We start from the raw sequence: 10,222 nt of genomic DNA, 5'->3' as shown, positions 1-10,222 counted from the left end.
AGTGGGTGGGTTATTAAATCAGGTGTTTAGGAGGTCCAGAGAGCTCAAAATTGGCTTTTTTAGACCATAAATAGCTATTTTTATCAAATCATGCGTTAAGGAGGTCCAGAGAGCAATCAGCATCACAATGTATCACCAATTACTTGTTTAAGAAGTCACTCTTGTTATGCTTTGTGTTTTTTTCAACTTGAAAACCACATAATGTTAATTCTCAAGGAAAGGTCTTAGAGAGTTATTAATCCAAAAAATTGAATTAAGTCACATACCTGATCGACAAATCCAGGGTACATGGTGGAGGGAAAAAACAACAGTGGCTTGGCCTCCATGCCAGCTCTGGTTTCTTCCATATGACAGGCGAGAAATCTAGCCACCACACTCCTTCTAATAAATGATATACGATAACAAGTACAAGAGTCAATATGTAAATTCAAATTAATGTTTTACGGCATAAAGTGTACTGAAACTGAAAAAACAACAACCGCCATTGATCAACAGTCTCTTAATCCCACTTATAAATCTGCTGTATGTTGACTGCTGTAAACTGTGTTCCATAAAGGATTTGTGCAGGAGAGATAATGATAGCCATAATCAAATAAAGACAGGTAAATGGTCAAGAACTGACCACAATCACAACAGGAGTAGAGAAACAGTCAGTTTGAGTACCAACTTATTTGGGTATCCTGGCTTTACCAGGTCCACACCAAAGCAATAAGGGCAAGCACAAGGGATGCCTTTGTAGTTGAACACTACAAACAGGGAAGAACAGTTAGTATGAGTTTCTGGTTTCCATACTTACTGGTTTATAGGTTGACCGGTTCTATGTTTGCTAATCTCTCATGGCATGTAGATTATTAAGAGTGGGCTCTTTAAGACGATCTGAATGAGGATAGGTGGTCTGAGATCACTCGGATCATGATAGATCAAATGAATTGATCTACCATGATCCAAGTGGTCTGGGATCTCCAATCCTAGTAAATCCTTATCATCTCAAAGGTCAACCCACCCCAAGTGACACTGGTTTCTGTCGAAACAGTTCATCAGCCAAACACCACTACATCATATCCACAAGTTCAGCTTTCATTGGAATCCAGCCATACCCAAGTATCCAGCCACCATAAGGAATCCAGTTTCATACAAGTAGTATCTTCCAAAAGTTTCCAGTCAGATATCTGGATAGTATGGGGCGGGCATCAGGGATGCAGTTGTGGATCCCTGATGACAACAAGGGAAGAGGAACAGTCAGCATTAGTACTGACTGAATGGGTGTGTTGAGTATCCTAGATTTCCTGGTTTTGGATGGTAGGTTCCTTCGATTTGCAGGTTGAGACCACAGCAAAATGGGCAGGCATCAGGAATGCTTTTGTAGTTGAACACTACAAATAAGGAAGAACTGTTAGTATGAGTTTCTGGTTTCCATACTTACTGGTTTAAAGGTTAACCGGTTCTATGTTTGCTGATCTCTCATGGCATGTAGATTATTAAGAGTGAGCTCTTTGAGACCATCTGAATGAGAATAAGTGATCCGAGATCACTCAGATCATGGTAGATCAAAATAATGAACTGATGACTCCACTCTGGACAAAAATTCATCGGTTCATTTGATCTACCATGATCCTGATGGTCTGGGACCTCCGATCCTAGTAAATCCTTATCATCCCAAAGGTTGACCCACCCCAAGTGACACCGGTTTCTGTCAAAACAGTTCATCGGCCAAACACCACTACACTATATCCACAAGTTCAGCTTTCATTGGAACCTAGTCATACACAATCCTCCAGCCACCATCAGGAAACCAATTTCATACAGGTAGTATCTTCCATAAGTTTCCAGTCTGATATCTGGAATATATGGGGCAGGCATCAGGGATGCAGTGTAGAGGAACAGTCAGTTTAAGAACCTACTGAGTAGGCATGTTGGTTATGGTGAATTTCCTGGAGTTGCATGTCTGGGTCGTCTTATGTGATCTCTTGCTAGCTTGAAAATCCTCAGGTGTGATGTCATGCAGGGTTGATATCAGAAATGGACCAGGGTGCTGTTTAGTCTGGCCCCTCTCCCTAAGAGCAATCCGGCATTATCTTTCAGGAGCATAAGCTCCCGCCATCATAGCTCTTATGGTAACAAGGGCACGCAAGCCTCCCCGCCACGACAAGGCACAGCACCAGGGGAGGGAATAACTGTTAACTCTTCTAAAACGCTTTACAATGTGTAACCTTCCATGCTGCTATGTGGGAAGGGATGAGGTCTGTAACTGAGAAATGGTCTAGTCCATAACTTGCAGAGTGGTTATCCTGTGTAGTGGTAAGCGGATAATTGCAGTATCTTTAAGAAGCCAGTGGCAAAGCAAAGAATGCGCAAGCTGGAAAGCGAAATAAACTTTTAGGTTTTCTAGTTCGCTTTCAATTCCAAGTAAAGTAGGTATGTAAACAGTTAAAAAGAAGAAAAAGGAATAGATAAAAGAATTAATAAATTAAATTAATAAAGGATACACCAAATGAAAATATTGGTTGGCCTGGGTCTAGTTGTGCAAAAGTGAGGCTAGTGAGGCCTCAAGAGTTTTGTTTTGCCTTCACATCTTAAAGATTGAGATGATCGATATGGTTTGTGTCGAGATGTTATGTGCTTAAGAGTATTCAAAGAGGAGATTTAACCCCAGCAGAAATGAAAGTTCATTACCTTTCCTTTGCCAAGGATCTTTACTAAGAACATAATGGATTCAAGTGATTCGGTGCGGCAAATGGAAGCACTTTACTAGAACAGAGTTAAAAGAACAAGAGTGCGCTCACTTAACATTCACAAAACTATACAAATGGGAGAATTCATGAGAGATGCAGGGTTGTCAAAATGAGCCAGCAACCGGTGCTATCACCGGCTTCTTTAAGGTTTTTGCCACCTGTAAATTATTAAAAAGAAGCGCAAAAAAGCTGAAAAATAGAAAAAGAAGAAGAAATTGTTTTCATCATGATCTACATGTTCCTTTTTGTGAAGCACCTTCTCTACCTGGGAACCACATATCCCTAGTGATATGTGTTCCCCCACCCAGAAAACACGTATCCCTAGTGATATGTGTTTCCCTACTCGTGAAACCAATATCCCTAGTGATATGAGTTCCTCTAACTGGGAAACACACATCCCTAGTGATATCTGTTTTCCCACCTGGAAAACACATATCCCTAGTGACGCATGTTCCCCTACTGGGAAACACGTATCCCTAGTGATATGTGTTCCTCTACCTGGGAAACACGTATCCCTAGTGACATATGTTCCCCTACCTGGGAAACACGTATCCCTAGTGATATGTGTTCCCCTACCTGGGAAACACATATCCCTAGTGATATGTGTTGCCTTCCTAGAAAACACATATCCCTAGTGATATGTGTTCCCCCATCCGGGAAACACATATCCCTAGTGATATGTGTTCCCCACCTGGGAAGCATATATCCCTAGTGATATGTGTTCCCCCCACCTGGGAAGCACATATCCCTAGTGATATGTGTTCCCTACCTAGGAAACACATATCCCTAGTGATATGTGTTCCCCCACCTGGGAAACAGAAGAAGATGCTATCAACTGTGCCATGCATTTTTCTGAAGCCTCATTGTTCAGCTTTCAAAATTCCTTTTTGAACCATGTAGTTGTACAGTCGATTGTTGAGGATTGATGAAAAGATCTTGCCTAGTGCAGAGAGTAATGTGATACCTCAGTAATTTTCCACTTTGGATCGATCATCCTTCTTATGAATAGGTACAATGAGGCCAAAACTCCAAAGAGCAGAGTATTTTCTAGTATCTAAGACTCAATTAAATAAATTACTAAATGCCCTTTAATGGCTTCCTTTCTCATTCTTATTACTTCCTTTAATATATTATCGATACCTGGAGATTTGTTTGCCTTCAGTTTGTTAATTGCAGCTTCGAACTCTTCATCAGTTATTGGATAATCAATTGGGCCTTTCACTCTTTCATTACTGTGGGTTTCCATATTCGTCTCCAGATCTAGTATATTATTGACAGGGGTCGCATTCTGTTGCTAAAAGTAGTTATAAAAGTGTTCCGTACTCACTGCTTCAGCTCCATGTGTTTTTCTTTTTCCTTAGTTAACGATTTTTCCTACATGTATTTGTTGCCAGGTCTCTTTGGAGTTCTGCATATCGATATTAGACATGCCTTTGTATAGACTCCCGTTTCTTCCGTCTACAAGTTTGTTTGAACCTCTTCTTTTTGTCTCACAGTAGTTGTCTCAGTTCTGAATTATCAATGTTATGAGAAATTTTCTCCCTAAGGGATTGCAAGTTTTCTTTTTCTGTTCGGCATTCCTGATCGAACCATTTTATTTGTGATTTGCATTTAATTTTGCTGCCTCTCGCTTTCCATCCGGCTTCTTTGCATGCTTCCATCAAAGTTTCACTTACTAATTCAGACACAGTATTGATGCAATCATGTTTGACAGCTGCTACTAACCTGGATTGAACTGTTTATATCAATAGTGATATGTCTTCCCCTACCAGCCCCACCGGGAAACACATGCCGGCTACTTTCTGTCATTCTCCTGCTACCTAAAATCTTTTTGACAACCCTGTGTAAGAGAAATAAAATGCACAAGCTGGGAAGCTAAATAAACTTTTAGGTTTTCTAGTTAGCTTTCAAATCCAAGTAGAGTACGTATGTAAACAGTTGAAAATAAGGAAAAGGAATAGATAAATGAGTGAATTAATTAAATTAATAAAGGATACACCGAATGAAAATATGGAAATAACTCTTGGTTAGGCTGGGTCTAGTTGCGCAAAAGTGAAGCTAGTGAGGCCTCAAGAGTTTTGTTTTGCCTTCACATCTTGACGATTGAGTCGATCAATATGGTTTGTGTCGAGGTACGATGTGCTTAAGAGCCATCAAAGAGGAGATTTAACCCCAGCAGAAATGAAAGTTGATTATCTTCCCTTTGCCAAGGATCTTTACTAAGAATGTTATGGATTCAAGCATTTTGGTGCAGCAAAAGGAAGCACTTTACTAGAATGGAGTTAAAAGAACAAAAGTGTGCTCACTTCACTTCAGAAGAGAAGATTCACGAAACTATTGAACGGGAGAATTCCTGAGGGATGCTTCTGTTTCAAGCTCGCTTTGTCCATTCTCTTACCAAGGAAAGGTAAACATTCTCGAGAATGAGTGAATCTGCTGTTACAACTTATCAAACCTTGGAGCTCTCATGAACACTGCTGTGCATGAAATGTTTACAATGAGGCCGAACGTTTAAACAGTCTTCACAATCCTGTGTTCAAGAGTTTGAGCAGTGCAATGAAAGTAGCAATTTTTAGAAAACCGCTGTTAGTTTATCTTGAAACCGTTCGACAAGTTGGTAAAATAGATTGCGCAAAAGGGCAAATACAATGCTTGAATACTTGTACGCTTGATCCCTTCTAGAACCTTTTTCCTTTTTCTTACTTTCTCAGTTTGCAACTGTTCCTGTCTCAGGTTTTTTCAGTGCATTATGATCAAAGGACTGTTCTTAACACATGTTGCTTTCTTCTTGTGCTTACATGTACATGGTTTCATGGCCAGGCTTGTAGTATCAACAGACGATTGTTAATGTTGTATTTCATTCTCACTCGTCATTAATTGTATATTTAAATGCAGCTAGCGCTGTTTCAAGGTGTTAAATCTAAAAGACCTTAAAGTCGACAGCACATGCTCCCGTGCCTGAGAATGTCCACCTTTACCTTCACTGGATAAGTAAGAGACCAAGCAAATATCATGGAACAGCACTATCTCAGCCAAAATTCTTTCATTCAAATACTTTTGTGAGTCCTATCTTCTTAAGTAAATGAAGCGAGCACACTTGCATTTTCACTGTAAAGTGCCTTCTATTACCACGCCAAATCACATGAATCCTTAACTTTCTTTGTGAAAAGATCTCGGGAAAGTAAAGGTAGTTCCAGCTAGAGTAAAATCTCCTTTTTGGTGGCGCTCAGGCACGCAACAACTTGAAGCAAATCATATCGATCGACTCAATTGCTAAGAAAAGCAGTCAAAACAAAACTCTTGAGGCCTCACTAGCCTCCCTTTCGCACAACTAGAGTAGACCTGAGACGGCCAAGAGGTCTGCCATATAATTTGCATTTGGTGTACTGAGTAACTGAATAACAGAAAACAAAACCAAAGAGCACACAAACCCACCCATCCCCACCCACCCCTCAGCCACACCCACTCATCCCCACTCATCCCCACCCACCCCTCAGCTGAAAAGGAAAAAGGTCAAGTTTACCAGAGATTACCACAAATGAAGTGGGATTACCTGTAATGTGACTATCCAGAGATAAGCAAGATGGAATTGCACAGGACATGTGTGTGATTTAGTGGTATCATTCTACAACATTCTCAGATCGATGGCTAACTTTCCAGATCTGGTTCTTTGTCTAAGTTGTATTTAGCTATTTGACTACCTTTGAAAGAATCTGTAATGTAAGCCTTGAATAAAAGCTTTTAGTATATACTAAAACAGTGGATAGTGTTTTTTGAAATTTCCCCGCAAGAGCTAAACAAATGCCTTCAAAAGTTTTAATTGTCGGCAAGAAAAAGCGACAGCCGCAGCCGCCCGGTCATTACGCGCCAAAATTGTAATCGTTGGCAACAGTATTTGAGTTAAAAATCATCATTTTTGTGCTCAATTATCTCACTGTTTTAGTACATACTAAAACAATTATTCACCTCAGTCATGGATATTTACCAAAAACTGCGAAAATAACCACAACTAGCCAACTCCACTTCAGTGAATAATTGTAATGTATAAACACACAGGCCAGTATACTAAGGGCAGGATATATGAAGGCTGAGAGGTACCAAGTTTACAAAAACTCCATGATATTGCTGTAAGCACTAGAAGTACCTAGAAGCATCCAGGTTTAGTGTTTTTAAAGACTTTTAAGATGGTTTCAAAAGCCATCTTGACGGGAAAAGGTTCTTGTATGGGAATCTAATGTCGGATGATTTTCATAACACGGCTGTTCTGAAAACAAAAAAAGATTTGTAAACTTAAGCTTCACAGAAAAGGATTGTACTAACAATAAATGGGGGCTGCACTTGTGCCTAAATTTGTCCGGTCACTTGCTTTAAATTTGCCAGTTTTTTGTCTGCAATTTTTCATGGAAATTTATATTAAGTCGAAATATACTTGATGAGCTTACTTAAACGTGGGTTGTAAAATGTGCAACATCGCTTTTCAACTCGTTAAAAGGTCTATTCTCTTTTTTGTAGTCAAAAAAGTGATTGATCATTATTTTTAGTCTTATTTTGACCGAAAACAAATAAAGAAAAAAATCACATTTTTTGACCAAAAGCATGTGTTGACCCCCTTCGAAAAATGCAATTTTTGGGACTTCAAAGATTGAATTTTTTATGGCCAAAAAAGGTTTCTTTTCTATCTAGATCATTATTAAACATTATTTCTAGCCTTATTTGACCGAAAACAAATAAAGAAAACAATTACATTTTTTGACCAAAAGAATGGGTTGACCGCTTTGGAAAAATAAGATTTTGGGGTTTTTGAAAGTCTGAATTTTTTATGGGCAAAAAAGGTTTCTTTTTTATGTAGAACATTATTAAACATTATTTCTAGTCTTATTTGACCGAAAACAAATAAAGAAAAAAAATACATTTTTTGACCAAAAGCATGGGTTAACCCCTTTGGAAAAATGCAATTTTGGAGACTTTCAAAGATTGAATTTTTTGGGGCCAATAAAAGTTTCTTTTCTTTCTAGAACATTATTAAACATTATTTGTAGTCTTATTTTGACCGAAACAAAACGAAGAAAAAAATTGTTTTTTTTTTTTTTTTTTTTTTTTGACCAAAATCACAGGTTAACCCTTTGGAAAAATTCAATTTTTAGGACTTTGAAAAATTTTTTATAGCAAAAAAGGGGTATTTGTCTCAATTTGACCCAAAACAAGCAGAGGAAAAATTGCGTTTTTTGACCAAAATCATGGGTTAACCCCTTTGGAAAAATGCAATGTTTGGCACTCTGAAAATTTATCTTTTTTACAGTGTACAAAGGTTTCTCTATTATCTAGAATGTCATTAAACATTACATTTTGACAAAAATTGTGGAAGAATGAGAGTTTTGGGACTTATAAAAATTGACTTTGCTATAGTCAAAAAAGGTTTCTTTTTTATCTAGATAATCATTCAACATTATTTCCAGTCTTATTTTGACCAAAAACAACGAAAAAAAAAATTGGCATTTTTGGAGGATCATGGTCAAACCCCATTGGAAAAATGTGATTTTGGCGACTTTTTAAAAAATGACAGTCAAAAAAGGTTTCTTCTTTATCTAGAAAAAAATTCAACATTATTTCTAGTCTTATTTCGACCAGAAACAAAGAAACAGTTGGCAGTTTTCTAGCCAAAATTATTGGAAAAATGCAATTTTGGGGAATTTGAATTATTGGCAAAAAAGGTTTCTTTTCTATCTAGGACATTACAATGTATTAAACAGGGCTTGAAATTAACAAAATTCTCAGGTTGCCTTTTCGCAACAACCTGGAGAAATAAAGTTGCCAGATGCAAATTTTTAGTCGCCAGTTTGTATCGTGTAAATGACGCAGCTCAGGGCTTGTGATATTTCGAGCAGTCGCGAAGCTGTGAAATTCAAGTAAATCCGTAAAATTCACAAAAGCACGCAAAATACTGCGAAATACGCCGATTCAGGAAAATACCGGAAGTTGAAGGAAGCGAGGCCTAAGGGCCCTCATACTCAAAATAGCGATGTAACAACAAGATTCTTGTAACCAAAATAAGACAAGTGCTGCACCCACATAAAATAATCGAAGTGAAAATCAGCCAGATCTCACCTATATACCAAAAAAGTTTCATCAGATCCTTAATCAAGTAGAAGATGGGAAAAAGGAGTATTGTTGTTCAGAACATTTTGTACCAAACAATACAGAATTAGTCTTGCCGGACATAGAAAGGTCAACTTAAAAACAGGACGCATCCCTTACTGTTTCTGCTTAGTCTTCGGCCAAATCAAATGTTAAAGAATAATGGGGACATAAGGAAAAGTATCCCATGAGAAAAAAAAAGGTCAGAAGAATCGTCATTAAGCGATAAAGTACAAGCTATGAGTTTATAGGTCTTCCAGCAATCGAACAATATTTGCTAAAGTGAAACGTTTAGAAGTAGAAATCCTTAAAAAAATAACTTCCTAAAGCAGGGAAGAAGAAGTAACTTTTCACATCCGGTCTGGAACACGTTTTGTAAAGCCCAAATGATATTCACTTAGTCTGCACTGGGTTTCGAGATCATGAAACTTTACTTTACTTATAGCGTTTTGGAAGTATTATAGAACCAAGCGTTTCCCATCTAACTTATTATAGCAGTGTGAGAGATGCCACTCAAGTGAATACCGACGGTGTTTTCCATTCATAAATACATCTGGAAAAAATGTTTTTCAAATTTTTACTTTTGGGGGGAAGGAAATGGATATAAGGTATAATATCACACACAATTAATAGTTAGTGTGCAAACATTTAATTTGTTGTTACAGGTTGTGACATGATAGAGATGATAGATTATAATAAGAGATTCTTCATATGTAGGATCAGAGGGAATAAAAGACCTGTGCTAACAATAACCCAAGCCGACTTGCTTGACTTACAAAAACTTTCTTAGCTTGAGGTCATACTGCACGCCAAACTTGAGCCTGGAGTATGTTAATTCTGGTAAAATGTATTGGTCAAAAAGTTCTAAAGGTGGCTTAATTAATCAGTGAAAGGTTACGGCAATTCTGCTTTTTTACAAAAAGACCAACTCTGCTACTTGAAAAGAGCGAAAAAATTAACTTTCTGCATTTATTTTTCATAGAACAACATGCAAAATTGTTATCTTTTTAGCTCATGGATGACGTAGTCATGCCATGGGCTTTTGGAGGCACTCGAATGGCACTCGATCACTCACTCACTCACTCGATTCTCATTAATTTATTCATTAAAGTCAGATTAAACACGTTACTCCTACCTCCCTGACTTAGTATTACTTTTTTTCCAAGTGTCTTTTATGTATATGTTTGGAATATCCCAGAGGGTACTAGTAAGGCGAATTTTTTTTCCTGACACATCAATTATAGAGATGGGTTTTGTATAAATAACAATATTTTGAAGAACACTAATAATATCATCCGCAAGAAATGGACTTAGAATTGTTAAAAGGACATTGAAATAATTGAGCGTGGATCATT

At 37.7% G+C, this 10,222-nt stretch overlaps 1 long non-coding RNA gene across 1 annotated transcript in view; it reads right to left on the bottom strand.

Annotated features, from left to right (window-relative positions):
- Positions 1-4,175: 4,175 nt before the first annotated feature.
- LOC140924086 (uncharacterized) overlaps positions 4,176-10,222 on the bottom strand; it is a 14,063-nt gene continuing 8,016 nt past the window's right edge. Inside the window, exon 3 of the long non-coding RNA XR_012164197.1 lies at positions 4,176-4,572. This is a non-coding gene — a long non-coding RNA (uncharacterized lncRNA). The remainder of the gene's footprint in view (positions 4,573-10,222) is intronic.

This window comes from Porites lutea, chromosome 14 (genome assembly GCF_958299795.1).
Source record: "Porites lutea chromosome 14, jaPorLute2.1, whole genome shotgun sequence".
In the NCBI taxonomy this organism is placed as follows: domain Eukaryota; kingdom Metazoa; phylum Cnidaria; class Anthozoa; order Scleractinia; family Poritidae; genus Porites; species Porites lutea.
The sequence above is the reverse complement of the archived record's forward strand: the minus strand, read 5'-3'. Positions and strand labels throughout refer to the sequence as shown.